The following is a 19,937-nucleotide window of genomic DNA, read 5'->3' as shown; positions in this document are numbered from 1 at the left end:
CGACCAAACCGCGAGTCTTTCGGTTCCCCAAAACTAACACTATGCATAAGAATCAAGAAATGTATTGTTAAACTTGATTTCGGCTCCGTAACGCCTCACGGCAAATGAGCCTTCCAAATAAACGAAAAATTAAAAAAAAATCAGTTCAAAACTTTCATAGATCGGGCAAGATTAACATCTAGCCATTTCAACATGGCTTACTTTGTAAATTTTGAAGACCATGGTAATACATGATAATATGATATTGATGTTTTTACATGCTTAGCTTGATGTACTTATCTAAATACTCACCTCAGAGAAGATCATTTGAATGTTCACTATTAACAGTTTTTAGTAAAAGTTTCATGTATGTCAATGTTAATTTATTAGATACCAAAAATAACAAATCTGTGGGTGAATATTTATATAAACTAGGATTATCACTATGGGTATTTATAGGCAATTAAAACGAAAAGAATTTTTGTTCGTGTTATGTTTGCTCAAAATAGGAGAGATGTTCTGGGAGTGTAGTTAGTTTACTTGAATAATATCATTTCATTTTATGTTTCGGAATAACCGTCCCCCTCAATCCAGCTTCCAGCCATACGGAGCAGGAGTACCAGCAGCAGTCTGACGGCGGTACTGTGTCTCCGAAGAGCTTCCTCTATAGGTTGGTTGGGCGTTGGCCGAATAGGCCGAAGTGCGCTGATCGACTGTTACCGGGTAAGGCCCTGTAGCGGAGCTGCCCGTTCCGGACGATTGACCTGACGAACCAGATGGCTTCCGCTCGCTAAATAGGCCACCAAAGTTCTTCGAATCGATAAACCGATTTGCGTCGAAAAGTCCGCCAGCACCTCCAGTTGCCGGTCCGATTCCCAGCCGCTGATTGATATAGGTTCCAACCTGTTGCTTTACCGCATTGGACACAGCGTTCTGGATACCGCCCAGGATACCACTAAAGAATCCTCCGGATGGAGCCGGTTTCTGCGTTGGGACGACAATGTTACCGCCGGCGCCGTCGAACTGTCCGGGACGACGGTTTCCGCCGTTACCACCAGAACCACCACCGTAGTAATTGTTGCCACCTGATGGAGAAGCGGGAGCCGGTGCCGGAGGGTGATAGGGTGCAGGAGCAGGTGCCGGTGGACGATAGGGTGCGGGTGCAGGATTGACCGGCAGAGCCGGGTAGGGATTGGCATAGGGATCTTGATTCGGACGGGAGGCTGGGCGATTGCGGTTGTCGGGTGCGTCGGGGTTCAGTCCCAAGCTGGTGAGAACATCGTCGCTGTCACCACTTGACGGGGCGGATGCTTTCGGGGGTGTCGGATTGTTACTGTACAGATCTTGAGCGTTGTCTAGTAGTGCACGTGGAGTAAAGTGGGACGGGGGAATGTCGGGTAAGAAAGGGAGAAAACAACAGAAAAGGGGAAGCAGTCAAATTAGTAACACAAAAACCAATGAATTTAGGTAATTAATAAAATCTGCCTAAAGATGTTCAAAATTCATCTAAAAAAGGATTAAATGAAGTATGAACATCACTAGAACAATTTAAACTCAACTGAAGGACGGGAAACTAAAGCCCTAATGATTGCCGTGGCGTTCTTTGAACGATAACGTTTTCCTAAAAATTACAATGCCATCACCAAACGTAACTTTACATTATTCTATATTACAAGTTGTTAATCGCGGGAGGCTGCAATCGTATGAATGACAGTCCCCTCTTAAGGTGGCCATGGTGATCGGAGGCCACTTGTCTGATGTAGTGGGGAGAATGTCAATCAAAGCGATCGAGCGATCCCACCAAAAAGGGAAGGACCATAACGAGCCAGTACAAAAGTTAGTTTACTAGAAGTATGTTAGTGTCTGTATGTTGTTCTTCTCCTCGTGATTTTTATCATCATAATCTTCTTTTATGTTTGCGTACGAGCGTATATCGACTAAAATGTCACCTAATAACTTTATTTACATGATCGTTGTTGTTGCTTGATTTCGCGCCACTAATGGAAGCCTTCCTGATGTGCCGCCCAAGTCCAGAAGGGTTGCTTTCACTTCCATTGTTGTTTTTAGTCTATTCGTTACCTTTTTCTTTACGTTTCTGCTAAACTCATTGCTGCTTGTTGATTAGCCACTAGCGAGTGGCGATTAAATTGGAAATTTTATACAACTGTTTCGGGCGCTACAATATGTGACGTCTACTGCGGTATTTGTTTTGGGGGGTTTAAGGATAAGTCTTCCGGAATCCAAAGCTAAATTCACTCGTGTTTTCAAGAGCACACCACTCAGTACGAAAGCAACGCACAACTATCATTTTTATTATTTCACACATGCTGCGACGCAGCAAAGCTAAAATAAAAGGATGACAGCTTTGCGTTGCTTCCGTATTGAGTGGTGTGCCCTTGAAAACGCGAGTAGATTGAAACGCAAACCAAGTAAACATTTACTGCAGGAAATGTCACATTTGTTTGGCCGTTAGCATTGGAATATAGATGATTTTTTTTGGTGTAAGATCTAAGGATTTTAACTGTGGGTGTAAAACCTGTAATATCGATCTGCTTTCTCAATAATTCTCTCCTGTTTTCGCTCATTTAAAAGGATTTAAAATGGCTATTTTCTTCCGACAGTTTTCGTTTGTTTTGCTAATCAGGTATAAGGCTGTTGCGTTTTAATTTAATATATTTCTGTATGTGTAGTTATTCCTGTTTTCGTCCATTGTTTTGTGTTCCTTTTTTAATGGGTTTAGTTTGTATCACTAACACAACTACTGTGATTTCCGTTAATGCTGATGGTCCCATCCCATTGCAAGAGATAAGACAGAGCAGACAATGTTTAGTTTTTGGTTTGACCCTACTTCGTCTGATGTTGTAATAGTTGAATATGTTCCATATTTGAACTCATTATTTCGAAAGATTTTCATGCCTACATTATCCGAAGTATTTCTTTTTATTTCGCTTGAGGAAAGTATTTTCACAAGTGATTTTTTGTCTTTTACGATCATTTCACCCCAATCTGATTGAGTTTCATGAGTTTGGCGTTTAACTGATTGGAAGATAATGAATTGTGACAATTTGAACCTAACTCACACTGCACATGTTTGCGTATCGATGATTCTCTGGTGGCAGTAGATGTATTCGGAGGCCATTTGATGTCAATTAGGGTTATTTAAACTGGAATTTGGATAACTAATCGATTCGAAAGTGGGAAATATTGCTGTATGGCTTCGATGTTGAAATGCTATTCAAATGTTTTAATTGATCATAGGAAATTGAAAACAGCGGTTCTCAAACTGGGGTACATGTACCCCAGGGGGTACCTTCGCTGGCCCCAGGGTTACCTCGGACAAGAATGTGTAATGGCGGATGTATTACAATTTCGATCAAAACTTATGATCAACTTTTGATGATTGTGTATTTTTTTTATTTCAAAACTTTGTTTTTTTATTATTTCAAAACTTTGTTTTTTTATTTCAAAACTTTGTACATAATATGCATGGCGATTGAATCCTGCCCTCCAAAACCAGCACAATTTATGAAGGTTCTAAAACGATGAATGAACAAATTAAAAAAATCTTCAATGCAATCTACCTATTCAAAACAAAATATTGAATAATATATTTACAACATGCTTCTGAGCTAAAATCTAAAGGCTGAAGATACAGAAGCTTCCATATGAGAGGCTTTTTTTCCGGAAAGCTCAGTTGCTTCGTTACAAGAGAATTTGAAGCAACCTTCTACGCTTCTCGGAGGACTCCATCTAAACAGCTCGAAGCATTCTTTATTGTGGTTCGGAAGCCTCTTTTCAAGAGGTTCGGAAGCATCCTTTATAGAGGTTCGGAACCCTTCTTCAAGATGCTCGAAAACCTACATTCAAGAGTTTCGAAAGCCTCATTTTGAGAGGGTTGTAAGTGTCCTTTAAAGAGGCTGAGAAGCCTCCTTTTAAGTGAATCAGAAGCTTCCCTTCGAGTAGCTCGGGAGTCTCGACGCGCCTACGTTTAAGAGGCTCAGAAGCCTTCTTGCAAGAGGTTAAGAGGCGTATTTTTAAGAGGCTCAGAAGCCTCCTTTTAAATGGATCGAAAGCCGTTTTCCACGAAGCTCGAAAGCCTCCTTCAAGCGGCTTGGAAGCCTTTTCAAAAGCAGCGGTAGCCTACTTTCTAGAGACTCGGAGTTCTTCTTTCATGAGGCTTAGAAGCTTTTAAAGGTTTGTAAGTGGCTCGAGAGCTGCCTTTCAAAAGTTTCTGCAGTCTCCCTACAAAATGCTCGGAAGGCTTCCTTCGAGAGGCTTGAAAGCCGCATTTCAGGAGGTCGTAAGCCTAATTTCCCGAGGCTTCTATGACTTTTCAAAACGCATGGATGCCTACGTTCAAGAGGCTTGGAAGCTTCCCTCCAAGAGCGCTGAATTCTTCTTTCAAAAGGCTTGGAAGCATACTTTCAAGAGGCTCAGAAGCCTCCTTTTAAGTTAATCGAAAACCGCCTTTCAAGAGGGTCTGAAGCCTCCCTTCGAGATGCTCGAGCCTCAATTCGAGAGGATCGGAAGCCTTCCTTCGAGAGGCTTGGAAGAATCTCTTTGAAAGGCACGTAAGCCTCCTGTCAAAAGCCTTCTGTAAAAGGCTCGATAGCCTCATTTCAAGAGGCTTGGAAGCTTCCTTTCAAAAAGCACAAAATTCTTCTTCTAAGAGGCTTGGAAGCGTACTTTTAAGATACCCAGAAGCCCCCTTTTGAGTAGTTAGAAAGCCGCTTTGAAGAGACTCTGAAGCCTACTTTCAAGATGCTCGGCAGCCTTTCTTCAAGAGGCTCTCAAACCTCCTATCAAGAGGCTCTGAAGCCCTCTTTCAAGGGCAGGATTGCTGATTCTCAAAACATATTTTTTGTAGAAAAAGTACGAACAAATTTCGAGAGGATTTCTTAGATGAACCATCCAAGGTAAGGGCTCGAAAGCCGCCTGTCAAGAGGGACGGAAGTCTCTTTTCCAGAGACCAACCAAATTCTTCTTCCAAGAGGCTTGGAAGCGTACTTTTAAGATACTCAGAAGCTTTTATTTAATAGGTTCGGAAGCCGCTTTCAAGAGGCTCTGAAGCCAACCCTCAAGATTCTCGGAAGCTTCCCTTCAAAATGATTGGAATTTTCCTATCAAGAGGCTCTGGAAAACGCCCTTTCAAGAGGCCCGGAAACCTACCTTGAAGAGACTCGAAAGGCACTCGTAAAACTATAAAGCCTTTCATAGATGCCCTTTTTTGGAAGACGAAAACTGACACGACACGACAGTGAAACATCTGATTAATACTTCTGATGATAAACCTATTTATCAGAAAACGTATAAATATCCATACCGTCTTCGTGGGAGTTTTCAATCCCAATTAGGAATATGTCAACACTCAACAACTCTGGGAGTCGAAATATCGCATTGTTGCTGATTACCGATTAAGACACTTGTGGATCCATATCCTATTCCTGAACATTGGCCTTTGCGCCATTGGGAGTTCCTGAGAAAATCATCGGCCTCATCGAGCCACAGTACGAGGCCTTCTCGTGTAGAGTGCTGCACAATGGGGTCTTGTCCGACCCTATCCGGGTCGTAGCTGGTGTAAGGCAAGGATGTATTCTATCACCGTTACTGTTCCTCATCGTAATCGATGAGATTCTGGTAGATGCGATTGACCGTGAACCAAACCGCGGGCTGTTATGGCAACCTATAACCATGGAGCACCTAAATGACTTCGAATTGGTGGATGATGTTGCACTCCTCGCGCAACGGCGCTCTGATATGCAGAGTAAGCTCAACGACCTTGCCGAGCGCTCCTCTTCGGCAGGCTTAGTCATCAACGTCAACAAAACCAAATCGTTGGATGTAAACACGGTGACTCCTTCCAGTTTCACAGTAGCCGGGCAACCAGTGGAGAATGTTGAAAGCTTTCAATATCTTGGTAGCCAAATGGCGTCAGACGGCGATACCAAGATCGTCATAGGCACACGGATAAAGAAAGCAAGGGCTGCCTTTGCGAGTTTAAGAAATATCTGGAAAAACAGGCAGATAAGTGAACGCACGAATTTTCAACTCTACCGTGAAATGGGCATGCTGTTATACGCTAGCGAAACATGGTGTGTATCAGTAGAGAACACTCAACGGCTGCAGGTGTTCATTAACAGATGCCTGCGGTATATAATTCGGGCCTGGTGGCCTCACAACTGGATCTCAAACAACGAGCTCCATCGTCGTTGTCACCAGAGGCCGATAGCAACAGAAATTCGGGATCGGAAGTGGGGCTGGGTCGGCCACACTCTACGTAGGGGCGGAAACGAAATCTGTAAACAAGCATTAGACTGGAACCCAGCGGGACATCGCAGCAGAGGCAGACCCAGAGGCTCATGGCGGCGAAGCCTCAATAAAGAAATAAAAGAAGTCGACCGAAATCTAACCTGGCAACAGGTTAAAGCGATAGCCGGGCAACGCTCAGGATCGAGATCTTTCAAGTCGGCCCTTTGCACCACCGGAGGTGTACAGGATCCATAAGTAAGTAAGATCATAAATACGAGAAAGCTTTTGCAGTACTAAGCAAATCATGACCATTGAAACTCTTTTGATATACTCTGACATCGATGAGCTATTCACATTGACAATGGATGCTCGAGATTTGCAAGTGGAGCAGTCTTAACCTTGTTACAGGATAGAAGGGAACATTTCTCTTCCAGATACTGAACAATGCCGAGAATAAAAAAATTCAATCAACGTTAAAGAGCTGCTGCTACAATCTGTTTTGCAGCGAAAACTTTCCAACCAGGTCTCTTCATAGGATCATTCCCGAGCAGGAGCGACGACCTCGATAACAGAAATTGGTATGATTTAGCCTTGCATAAGAGGTAAAATGCCAAAAACTTATTTGCAGAATACTTAAGGCATACCATGCTTAGATATTTCAATACCAAACGAATAATAATTTGTTATGCATTTGGTATTGAAATTCAATTTAATAACTGGGTTTGTTATGGCTTAAGTATTGTGCATATTAGTTTTTGGTATTATTCCTTTGGTATTTTACCTCTTATGCAGGGCTAGTTCATAACAGAGTATGGTATCAATAACAGAATTAAGTATTATTGAGCCAATTTCTCCTGCTCGGGTTAGATCTCCCCAGTGCTTACGTTGTGTCTTTGAGAAAATTAGTTGCTTCTATCCCCAGGATCCAGGACATAGAATACAATTTGTAATTTTTTGTTTATAGAGGAGTTGTTGAAAAAATTTCAAAATGAGTAACGAGAATGTTAAAATGTTGAAAAACGTCATCCAAATTCGATTAACTAGGGAAATTTCTAAACAACATCCAAACGCAAAAGCATTTTGGTATGTCATCTGAGAAAGATGACTAAGGATGTTCCGAAGAAACTATTGCAAAATGTTGCAAACATCTTTTAAGAACCCTTCACAGAAGATCTAGATGATTTTGTTATGCGAAATCACTATTGTGGGGTTTGAGTACGTTACAATCAGCGTGTGAGTATATATTAACACCTCGGCGTGTCAATGGGTGAGCAGCAAGCCATGACTTGGCCGCTCGCGCTCCTATAGTAAGATCTCCAGGGTACATCACGCACCCACGGAGAGCTGCTGTAATCGCATTTGGCTTGGTCATTTGAGGTCACACATTTTGGCGATCCTGCCAGGTTATTTTTTTGGATCCATGCGCTGATTTCAAAAGGTGCGTTGAATTCAAGTGGTTAATGTGCAAAAAATAAAATGTTTGATGTCTTTAAACATGTAATATATGCTTGTGAGCGAGATCCCTACGCGTTTTCAAGGGCACACCATTCGATACGGAAGCAACGCACAACTGTCATGATTGTATGACATTTGCCAGAAAACCATTTGCCAGAATCAATTTGCCAGAACGATTTTTGCCAGAAACCCATTTGCCAGAATGGACCATATGCCAGAAAGCCATTCCCCAGAATAGACCATTTGCCAGAATGTAATTTGTCAGAATGTACCATTCCCCAGAAATAGTAAAACTGGAAATTCCAATTATTATTGATGGCTAAAGAATAGAAAAAAATATATAAAGAAGGTAATTTTGCATAACGTGGATTTGGCATTATTTAGTAATGAAGGGATTTGCGGTATAATTAATTTTCATAAAAGGGATTATTTAACATATTAGAAAATTTTCAGAAAGATGGATACTATTTATCAAAAAAAATCATATTTGTCTAATACCAAACAAACTGTTTACGAATGGATATCATATTTATTCGTCTCATTCCACACGCAGACTTCATTTCAAAATTAAATCATATCTACAATTGGATAATATCATTTTAAGTCATACTAGATGCCATTTGCTTTCATTGAAGAAGTTATATCTACAAGTCTAGGCAAAATGTCTATTTCTAAAGAAGGAATCATATCCACAATTGACATATTCAAATACGGACACGGGCAACCACCTACGTTTAAAGAAGGGATAACATCTTCTTCTTCATTGGCATTACATCCCCACTAGGATATAGCCGCCTCACTGCTTCAGTACTTCCACAGTTTCTGAAGTTTCGTGAAGTTTCTAAGTCAAGTTGCCATTTTTGCATTCGTATATCATGAGGCTAACACGATGCCCAGGGAAGTCGAGACAATTTCCAAAACGAAAATTGCCTAGACCGGCACCGGGAATCGAATCAGCCACCCTCAGCATGGTCTTGCTTTATAGCCGAGCATCTTATCGCTAGGCTAAGGAGAACACCGATAACATCTATCCTTGCTTTAATCGAAGCAAGCACCTTTTTTAAGAAATGGGTCATATCCACCATTGCTTCATTTGTGACAAACGCCTATTTTCAAAGAAGGGATCACATCCACTTTTGCTTTAATTTGGGCAAGCGCCTACTTTTAAAGAAGGAATCACATCCACCATTGCTTCATTTGAGGCAAACGCCTACTTTTAAAGAAGGGACCACATCCACCATTGCCTTAATCCGAGCAAGCGCTTTCTTTTAAAGAATGAATGACATGCACAATTACCCTTATCCGGAAAAGCGCCTTCTTTTGAAGAAGGGATCATATCGACCATTGCCTTAATCCTGGCAAACACCTATTTTTAAAGAAGGGTTCACATCCACCATTGCCTTAATCCTGGAAAACACCTATTTTAAAAAAGGGTTCACATCAACCATTGCCTTAATCGGGGCAAGCACCTAATTCCAAAGAAGGTATCACATTAGCCATTGCCTTAATTCGGACAAGCACCTTCTTTTGAAGAAGGGATCATATCCACCATTGTATTAATTTTGGCAATCGCCTAATTTTAAAGAAGGGTTCACATCCACCGTTGCCTTAATCCCGGCAAGCGCCTGCTTTTAAAGAAGGGATCACATCCACCATTGCCATAATCCGGGCAAGCGCCTACTTTTAAAGAAGGAATTACATCAACCATTGCGTTGATCCGGGCAAACGCATATTTTTAAAGAAGGAGCCACATCTACCATTACTTTAATCTGGGTAAGCACCTATTTTGGAAGAAGGGATCACACACTCCATTGCCTTAATCCGGCCAAACACCTATTTGAAAGAAAGGATCACATCCGCCATTTTTGCCTTAATCCAGGCAAGCTACTATACTCGGCTTATGTATGCATACATCTTATGTACAGATTAGTTATTTTCAATTCTATTATCGACAGGAGTGGTGTTTTATTCCTCAGTAGAAAACAACTATACAACAACAACAACAAAAAATTATAAAATTGTCCCTTATGCCAAATGACCCTCTCTTTTAACGCTGTTCATAGTTATGCCTATTCATGGCGTTAAGAATTATTGCGCATACTGGGCAAACGCGCGCATGGTAAATTAGTGACGACCAATTCTGGGAATGGTGCATTCTGGGGAATGGTGGATTATGGCGAATGGCTTTCTGGAGAATGGTGCATTCTGGCAAACGACTTTCTGGGGAATGGTCCATTCTGGCAAATTGATTCTGGAAAAAGGCCTTCTGGCAAATGACTTTCTGGCGAATGTCATACAACCTTCTGTATCGAATGGTGTGCCCTTGAAAACGCGAGTACTTTGAAAATTGGATTCCGTCAGGAGTGACCTTAAAGGGCAGAATCACTCTGGCCGCTATATGAACGTCTCAAAGCGACCATTTGTACTCAAATTTAGAAGTAACTACTCGCATAGAACTTTTGCATTCAAATTCAGACAGTGATTACCTTCGTGAGATTGAGTAATTCATTCTGGCCACTATGAACTGCTCTAGAGATGGGCAAAACGGATCACTTCGTTGAACGGATCAGATCTGGTTCGTTCAGTCTAATAATCCGGATCTTTCATACGGATCGGATCTTTGGAACAATACGTAAGGAGAATACAAATGGTGAAATCTCGCTTAACTTTTCAAAAGGACCTAAGTAACATTTTTTTCATGAATTAATTTGAATACTGCAATCAATAGCTTTCATGTTGTTCTGTTGATTGCGCTATTCAAATTAATTCATGAAAAAAATGTTACTTAGGTCCTTTTGAAAAGTTAAGCGAGAAATGTTTGTCATTCAGGCAGGACCATGCTTTCGACCAGTAAATACAAAAATTTCACCGCTATCTCGCTCACAAGCATATATTACATGTTTAAAGAAACCACGATAAACTTTTCATTTTGTCATTTCCCTACAAATGGTCAGATAATTTGCCGATCTGGTAAACCGGATCTTTCAAAAAGTGAGCTACTCACAACGAAGATGCTCAAATTAGTGACTTAAGTGACCAACGTTGACGAAAAAAGAGACCAAATAATGACTTCCATTTGCAGAAAAAGTGACCAAATAGTGACTTTCAGAAGAAACTCAAGATCTCAAAACTCATATATGTTTTGAATCAAAGCCAAATCTTGCATGATTAAAATCAAATGACTTACCTCAGGATTTTTTTTTTGTATTTTCACCTGATTGATATTTCGGAAAATTAGTGAAACGAAACGATTTTGCATGAAAAACTCAAGCGCGATGCTTTCCTTTAAAATTGTAAACGAGCTTGCTCACGCGTGAGAACTTGATGAATAAGATTTGAAATGATTTTACCAGTAACACTTGGTCGGGGTTCTGCCAATTCGCAGCAAGAGCCAATGGAAAATCAATCAGTTTTACGCAGAAATATGCGTTCAAGCAGTTCAAATTAGTAGCAGTTCAAAATATTCACAAACCGTTTCGAACATACTCCAGCTTAATAATTGAGGATAGAGAGAAAGATATAATTATATTTAAATATATTCTCGTGTTTTTTTTACAAGCATAATCCCCAGAACAGTAAAAAAGCTGCTTGGTGTAGCTTGGTTAACCAAACCCCGGCCACTTGTTGTTGTAGAAAAAGTGATGAAAATTGACTTTTATATGAAGTTAATAACAAGGAAATGAGTTACAACTTGTAACACAAAATTGTTTTTAATTTTAAACAACAATTTTGCAGCCAGCTCCACACCATTGTGGGGAACAATGTATACAGCTACGAACTTTTTTCTACAACCTCTGTGTGTGTGTGTACAAACTAACCCCCACTGTCTGGTAGTGATGTTATGGAAGAAAGCTGTCTGTTAAAACAGTCAGATTTAATCCGGGAGTTAGAAAGTGCTAGCTCTACTGCAGTTCCAGTGACCCGTTTCAGAGTGCCTGGTATTTCATGTCCACTCCGAGGTCACTATCACTAACAGTAAGCCCCGCCTGGTTATGCTACCGTTTATCAAATGGATAAGGGTACCATAATCAAACTTCCGGATTCAAAATGTATATAATATATTTAGAATTCAGCGCGCATTTAGTTTAATTCATTATTACATATATTTTTAAATAGTTGTTGTATCTTACCATTTATATGTTTCTTACTTTTATTTAATGGTGATCCTCCTCGTTACACCCAGTCCACTTGTCCTATTAGCAATTACTATGAACCAAGTTAACGATAAAATTATCGAAAAGAGTGTAAATAAGTTAAAAAGGTTGGGATAAATAAAATGATACGATCTCACAATTTATCCGAAATATAAAGCAGTGAATATAATGAAGGTGTATCCTCGAAATCGTCATTGAAGCTCTGCAAGACATCACAATTGTCGCACGATTTGAAAAAAGAAAAAACACCAGAGCTTCGTCGAAATAGAAAAACATTGGAGTCACAATGTTACGAAACATAAATTGATACAAATAATTTAATATAAAGTTTTCCCTTTTTGATTAAACCAGGCTATCAATTGATAAACTTGGTTAGGTAATTTGATGTAAGATGGCATAAAAATAATCCAACCCTCTATCCGTAGAAACTTTAACGGTTGAATAACCGTGTACGATTCTCATTTACCTTTCCACCGCTGATTTATTTTTCAAATATAACGATAAATATTGATATTATAGCAACTTAGTGGTGTTTGGAATAACAGCAGCAAAACAAAAGTTTTTGTTTTACTGGACTGAATAATCGAGTGATGCGAATATTTTTTCTGGAATTTTTATGTGTCGTAATTCTACAATGCAAGAATCTCGACGTGCTGATGATAGAAATTGCTATGCCAATAAATGAAGGATTGACCTGTTACATTAATATTAAAATTACTGAGTTTTTGTTAATAGTTGTTATTTAGTGAGCACCAATCATCAAAGGAAGAGCATACAAATGTATACTAGTTGAGCTCCACCCTGTGTTTTAATGTAACTTTCTATTATTCCCATCCTTCAATTTGGCGAATGTCTTAGACTGCCAAGAATATAGTTATTTCCCCCTACATACAATAGTTTGACACCTACAAAATACACACATGTTTGCTGTTGTAAGGTTATGCGAAATAGCTTAGAAGAAGTAGGCTATTTCGTTAGATCGTCTTCCTCTATGACAGCATCTCAATCGTCTCCCTCCCAAAAGATCTCCCCACAAAACAAAAACATGCTTCCATCCTTAGCTAGCACTTGTACGAAAGCTAAGAAAAAATAACATCCTTGGCTGGCATCCTGACTAAAATTCACACCGATTCCAAAACCTTTCCTCACGACACGATCAAAGTAAAAAAAAGAGTCGGCCGGCAGATTGCAATAAAATTCTGCCCTGATCCAAACGCACGCAGTGACTCTGAGTCCCAATACCCCAGATCGGTAGATACATTTCAAAGCTTTAGCCCAATATACTGCGAGACAAACAATGAGACTGAAAATCACTACTCTATGATGCAATTTAAATTTTCCTCACAAGTATCCATACATTATTGGAAACCGAGGAACAGAAGCAAACATATAATTTAATTTAGAAAACAAGAAAAAAATATACTCAACAAAATTTTGTATCGTATCTTCAGAATCGTCGACTTCAACACGAAGAATCAGCTCCATTCGAATAATTTGAAAGGTTCTTGAGTACGTAATCACCACGTCCGCCTTATAAGTTTCATAGCATCAGGAAGCTATAGGCAAGTAGGATCAGACCGCAGAATCAAATCTAAAAATCCAGAAAAAATTGGCCTGAAATTAAAGAAAAATATGACAGCAGAGAAACAAAACCATCTCACGAACTTTTTTCTACAACCTCTGATGTAAAAATATCTTTTTTATTATTGAAAATCATGTTAATGATTGCTAAACATCGAATTATTTCCACTTGCAAAGTTTTTAAAATCTACAATACGTCCCTCTGTTGAAAAATCTGAAAAACAATACACCCGATTCTTTTTTACACGGGGGATGCGTTCCGTGTAAAAAAAGTTTTCAGTTCAAAATTTGAAAATCCGTGTAAAAAAAGTTTTATGATTTCTCGACAAATCATGCAAAATGGAGCAACTTTGCAAAAAAATTTAATTTGATTTTTTTTACACGGCCGTGTAAAAAAATCCGTGTAAAAACAGAATCGGGTGTATTGCCTTTTATAAAATAAGACTGTTTCCAGAGTTCGCATTTCGAAATCATAAAATAAACACATTATGAACGTTAATGGACAGATAGGCAACGAGCGTAGTAACAAATTTAAATATATTTTTGCGATTTTGAGTTTGACGTAAGATGCGGAGGAAAACTTTTGAAGCTTCGATAAAATAAAATCAGTTCAGTAAATTATAATTTCTAAATAAAAGTCTTAAATACGTTAAATTTGCAACCACAGCTCAGATTCTTGCCCGAGATCAAACCTAAATCGCTTATTCAGGGTTCCGAAATTCCTCAAGAAAAAGTTTCCTCGGATTATCAAACGGTAATTCAAACTCAAAATTTACAAATCATTCAAAATTTAGTTTTTTATTGAATCTTTCAAAGTTTATGCAATTCTAAATATACAAATAATCATCAAAATGCATTTTGTGAAATTGTCAAGTGCTGATCGTTTGATCATTTGAGCAGCTCCTTGCTTGCTTTTGGATTTTTTGAAACACCGGGAAGTTCATGTAGAATTAAAAATATTTAATCTAAATAGTTCAATTGATTATGGAGCTCAATAGATTGTTTAAAGGGTTAGAAAATGAGCAAATCTGCAGTTAGCCTTTTGCATATGTTTGGATTCACGATCTCATGTGTACCTCACAATACAAATGTTCATAAATAGTGGCATAGAATCCGCCCAATAAATTATTATTCACGTCACGTCATATTATTGAAAAGCTTATAACAAAGTTAAAAGACTGGCCAGGTTTGGTGAGAATTTAAAGGCAAGAAGAAATAAAGAGCGACTTTCGGCTTAACACGCCCTTAGGAGTTCATTTATTATACATCCATCAGTTCAATATAAAGCAACTATATCGATGAGCACACAAAAGTGTGACATCATTTGAAATAGCTTTCCCATGATAGGATGTACCTTACGAAACTTGAACCAATCTGGAGTTGGAACCCTAAGTTTTAACTTTGATCAAAATAGTTGAAAATAGTGACTTTTTACGTGAAAAAAGTGACTTTAGTGACTTGAGCTCGAAAAAAGAGACTTTTTAGTGACTTGCCCGAAAAAAGTGACCAAGTCATCAAAATGTGACTCGCTGCTCAGAGGCCTGCTGCTCAGAGTAACCATTAATACTAAAAGTTTTACAGCGACCCTCTTTATGGGATCAGCTCATCACTCCATTCAGTATAAACGATTCAGAGCAGTGATATCAAATACACAGCTTGAAATTTCGCAAGGAATTCTGGAACAAAGACAAAAAATAACATCCATTTCTAAAAAAATCTTAAATCGGATTAATCATGATTTTATATCTAGTTAAATTGCAATTAATGCAAATTTTTATTCAAACATATATTTCATTACCTTCGTTGGGCTTGTTGACCTAATACGGCCAACATTTTTGGTGTTCATTTAGGTCATTTACTGCCGTTCTACACATAATTGTCCCATGTACATAGGAAATCCCAGCAAACATGGGACAAATATGCGTATGACGGCAGTTTAGGCAGCGTGGAAGCTACGCGTGTTTCGCCATTCCCCCTTATTTCAGCCAGATTGTATCCATTCTTGGGCAATTAGCTTATTTCAACAAACCATTAAACTATCAAAATGAATGGCCTTCCTGACAAATTTAACTATTCCCTGTCTGAAAAGGTCATAATCACTGATTTCTAGCTTTGAAACGGTCATCGCCCTTGTTTTAGCTATCATAAAATTCTAAATCGCATTTCTCTCTCCACCATCGCAGCTTAATTTTCCACCGCCGAACGAAAAGTGCTAACATGGGAAGCTTTGCTTACGGCAATTGGACAAACTACCACCCTCCGCTCGATTCAGTGTTTCCAGTTGTACTATGTACCTATTTCTCCTCTCTTTCTCCCCCTACATAAAAGCAAGCTTCCGCACTCTCTATTGTGCTTAGCCTGCCATTGTTTGTGCCTTTTTTCTTCTTCTACCGCCTCCGTTTAGGGTGGTATTATTTTTAATTAAGTCTCTAATTGGAGTTTCAAGTTCATCATCATTTCCTGTTTGTTTGTATTTTCTCCGTCTCCTGTGCCGCTACAATTCTGTTAATTAACTCTAGATACAGCGACCGGTCGCACTCGTTCACACAAAAATATACATATCCCTTCTACGATGGGCGCGCTTTTGTTTTCCTCGCGAGCTTTTCTCTTTCTGCCATAGTCGGACCTTTTCGACCTCTCGATTATACGGGGAGGATGCCATTAGAGTAAACTGTGTTGCTGATAGTTTGTGTAGGGGTAGGGTTGCCTAAATTCAGGCGAAGATTACACATCGTGAAGAATGGCCGTTTCTGTACAAATGTTTTTAGATGCATTACCATTAGCAGGGTTGCCAGTTTTCATGATATGATATCTTCGTTTTTTGGGGATGTCCTTCCACCGACCAATTTCGACTCGGTGGGCGGCCGTTATCATGAGAAACATAAAATGGGAAACCAATATGATTAACACCGAATGGAAGTTTAATGGCGCTGATGGTGAAGTAATTGGGGTTGTGGTGTGAGTAAACTGATTGTGCCAACGTTGTTTTATAGCCAGATGGGGGAGGAGGAGAGGAAGGATGGTGTCATTCGCCTCAAGATTCCGATCACCAGTGGGCAAGCAGTGAGCATTAGGATTAAGTGGTGGCTGGATGCGGTTAGTCGAGGGGCAGCATTTCGCGGTCGTTTGTCTGGTTGTTTGTTGTAGAGGAACTGGTTCCAGAGGCTGGGCTCTGTGGAAGTGGCAGGGTTCTGGGGTCTTGGGTAGTAGGGATTCTGTGGGGAAGCGCCGAAGGCAATGGGAAGTTGTGCCCCTGGTGGAGGTTGGTTCAGGGGAGGATACATGGGCTGGAAGACGGCAGGGCTTCCGGCTCCCGGCTGAGGATAGTTGCTGAAGTACGGGGATTTGGTAGTTTGAACACTGCCGAAGATGTAGTTGGGATCGATCGGCATGTTCGGGTAGACTCCGTCTTTGGTTTTAGTGTTTTCCGGTGCCGGGTTAAGACTCAGGACACCTGCAATTATGATATGAACAACGACCAAAACGGTTAGAGGTGGATATTGTGGTGAAACAGACGTAACGCGAAATATTGCATGCAGAGCACAATGCACAAACAGAACAAAACGAACGGTGCAGTGTGTGTATGTGGCGGCCCACTGGTGGGTTGAGTAGTTTCCGACGTGAGTTGAGTTATGTTCTTCTTCGTATACACATCTATGGGGCAGAAAAATGGCTTCCTGGTACTAGTAAAAATAATCATAATAAGCCCTGCTAGAAAACTATAAAACGGAAATGAACTATCCTGATATTCCCTTTTCTAGACGAGGTACAGACAATTTACAAATAGTGCGGTTTTCCGATGGTTTCAAAGTTTTAAAGTTCAGCATCATGGGATTCAACCGATTCAACAGGAAAAACAGCAGAAAGAAAATTACGAAAGAAAGTAAATATCACACACGCATGTACACCTACAAGAAAAGCCTATAGAAAAGCTTTCAATTAATAACTGAGGAAATGCTAATAGAATACTAAATTGAATAGCCGGCCAAGTTCCAGTAGGAATGAAGAGCCATAGAAGAAGAAGAAGAAAAAGATGTACATCTATAAAGTACATAGCCAAATGCGACAATGAATGAAAAAAATGTTACTTAGGTCCTTTTGAAAAGTTAAGTGAGATTTGATATATGATTTTTTTTTCACGAACTCATTTGGATGGGATTTGAGTTGGATTTCGAATTGGATTTGGATTGGATTCGGATTGAATTTCAATTGGATTTCGATTAAATTTGGATTTGGTTTGAATTGAATTTTTTTAATTGGATTTGTATTGGATTTGGATTGAATTTGTATTGGATTTGAAATGGATTTGGATTGAATTTGGAATGGATTTGCATTGGATTTGGAAAAGGTTTGGACTAGACTTTGATTTGGATTGAATTTGATTTAGATTGGAATTGATTTGAATAGGTTTTAAATGAGATTGGAGGTTTTGAATAAGATTTGGATTATGTGGATTGAATGTGAATTAAATGTGGATTGGATTTAGAATGGATATAGACTGGAATTGGATTGGATTTAGATTGGATTGGATTTGGATTGGATTTGGATTGGATTTGGATTGGATTTGGATTGAATTTGGATTGGATATGGATTGGATTTGGATTGGATTTAGATTTGAATTGGATTTGGATTGGATTTGATTTGGATTGGATATGGATTGGATTTGGATTGGATTTGGATTGGATTTGGATTTGGATTGGATTTGGATTGGTTTGGATTGGTTTGGATTGGTTTGGTTGGTTTGGATTGGTTTGGATTGGAATTGGATTGGTTTGGATTGGTTTGGATTGGTTTGGATTGGTTTGGATTGGTTTGGATTGGTTTGGATTGGTTTGGATTGGTTTGGTTGGTTTGGATTGGTTTGGATTGGTTTGGATTGGTTTGGATTGGTTTGGATTGGTTTGGATTGGTTGGATTGGTTTGGATTGGTTTGGATTGGTTTGGATTGGTTTGGTTGGTTTGGATTGGTTTGGATTGGTTTGGATTGGTTCGGTTGGATTTAGTTGGTTTGGATTGGTTTGGATTGGTTTGGTTGGTTTGGATTGGTTTTGATTGGATTGGTTTGGGTTGGTTTGGTTGGATTGGTTTGGATTGGTTTGGTTGGTTTGGATTGGTTTGGATTGGATGTGGATTGGTTTGGATTGGTTTGGATTAAATGTGGATGGGATTTTGAATGGATATGGAACTGGAATTGGTTTGTGTTTGGATTGGTTTGGATTGGTTTGATTGGTTTGGATTAGATTTGGATTGCGTTTGGATTGGTTTGGATTGGTTTGGTTTGGATTTGGATTGGTTTGGATTGGTTTGGATTGGTTTGGATTGGTTTGGATTGGTTTGGATTGGTTGGTTTGGTTAGATTGGTTTGGATTGGATTTGGATTGGTTTGGATTGGTTTGGTTTGGTTGGTTTGGATGGGATGTGATTGGGTTTGGTTGGTTTGGATTGGTTTGGATTGGTTTGGATTGGATTTGGATTGGTTTGGATTGGTTTGGATTGGTTGGATTGGTTTGGTTTGGATTGGTTTGGATTGGTTTGGTTGGTTTGGATTGGTTTGGATTGGTTTGGATTGGTTTGGATTGGTTTGGATTGGTTTGGATTGGTTTGGATTGGTTTGGATTGGATTTGGATTGGTTTGGTTGGTTTGAATTGGTTTGGATTGGTTTGGATTGGTTTGGATTGGTTTGATTGGTTTGGTTGGTTTTGATTGGTTGGTTTGGGTTGGTTTGGATTGGATTTGGATTGGTTTGGATTGAATTTGGTTGGTTTGGATTGGATGTGGATTGGTTTGGATTGGTTTGGATTGGTTTGGATTAAATGTGGATTGGTTTAGAATGGATATGAACTGGAATTGGATTTGGATTGGTTTGATTGGTTTGGTTGAATTTGGATTGGTTTGGATTGGTTTAGATTTGAATTGGTTTGGATTGGATTTGATTTGGATTGGATATGTGGATTGGTTTGGGTTTGGATTGGTTTGGTTGGTTTGGATTGGTTGGATTGGTTTGGATTGGTTTGGATTAGATTTGGATTGGTTTGGATTGGATTGGATTTGGATTGGTTTGGATTAGATTTGGATTGCGTTTTGGATTGGTTTGGATTGGATTTGGTTTGGTTTGGATTGGTTTGGATTGGTTTGGATTGGATTGGTTTTGATTGGATTGGTTTGGATTGGTTTGGATTGGTTTGGATTGGATTTGGATTGGTTTGGATTGGTTTGGTTGGTTGGGTGGTTTGGATTGGTTGGGAGTTGGATTTGGTTTGGATTGGATTTGGATGGGATATGATTTTGGGTTGGTTGGATTGGTTTGGTTTGGTTGGTTTGGATTGGTTTGGATTGGTTTGGATTGGTTTGGATTGGTTTGGATTGGTTTGGTTGGTTTGGTTTGGATTGGTTGGATTGGTTTGGATTGGTTTGGTTGGTTTGGATTGGTTTGGATTGGTTTGGTTGGATTTGGATTGGTTTGGATTGGTTTGGATTGGTTTGGATTGGTTTGGATTGGTTTGGATTGGTTTGGATTG

The 19,937-nt window shown here is 39.4% G+C and overlaps 1 pseudogene; it reads right to left on the bottom strand.

The window, feature by feature from the left end:
• Window positions 1-347: 347 nt before the first annotated feature.
• LOC134210722 (leukocyte receptor cluster member 8 homolog) overlaps window positions 348-19,937 on the bottom strand; it is a 308,392-nt pseudogene continuing 288,802 nt past the window's right edge.

The sequence above is a fragment of the Armigeres subalbatus genome, chromosome 2 (assembly GCF_024139115.2).
Source record: "Armigeres subalbatus isolate Guangzhou_Male chromosome 2, GZ_Asu_2, whole genome shotgun sequence".
Taxonomy (NCBI): Eukaryota; Metazoa; Arthropoda; class Insecta; order Diptera; family Culicidae; genus Armigeres; species Armigeres subalbatus.
The sequence above is the reverse complement of the archived record's forward strand: the minus strand, read 5'-3'. Positions and strand labels throughout refer to the sequence as shown.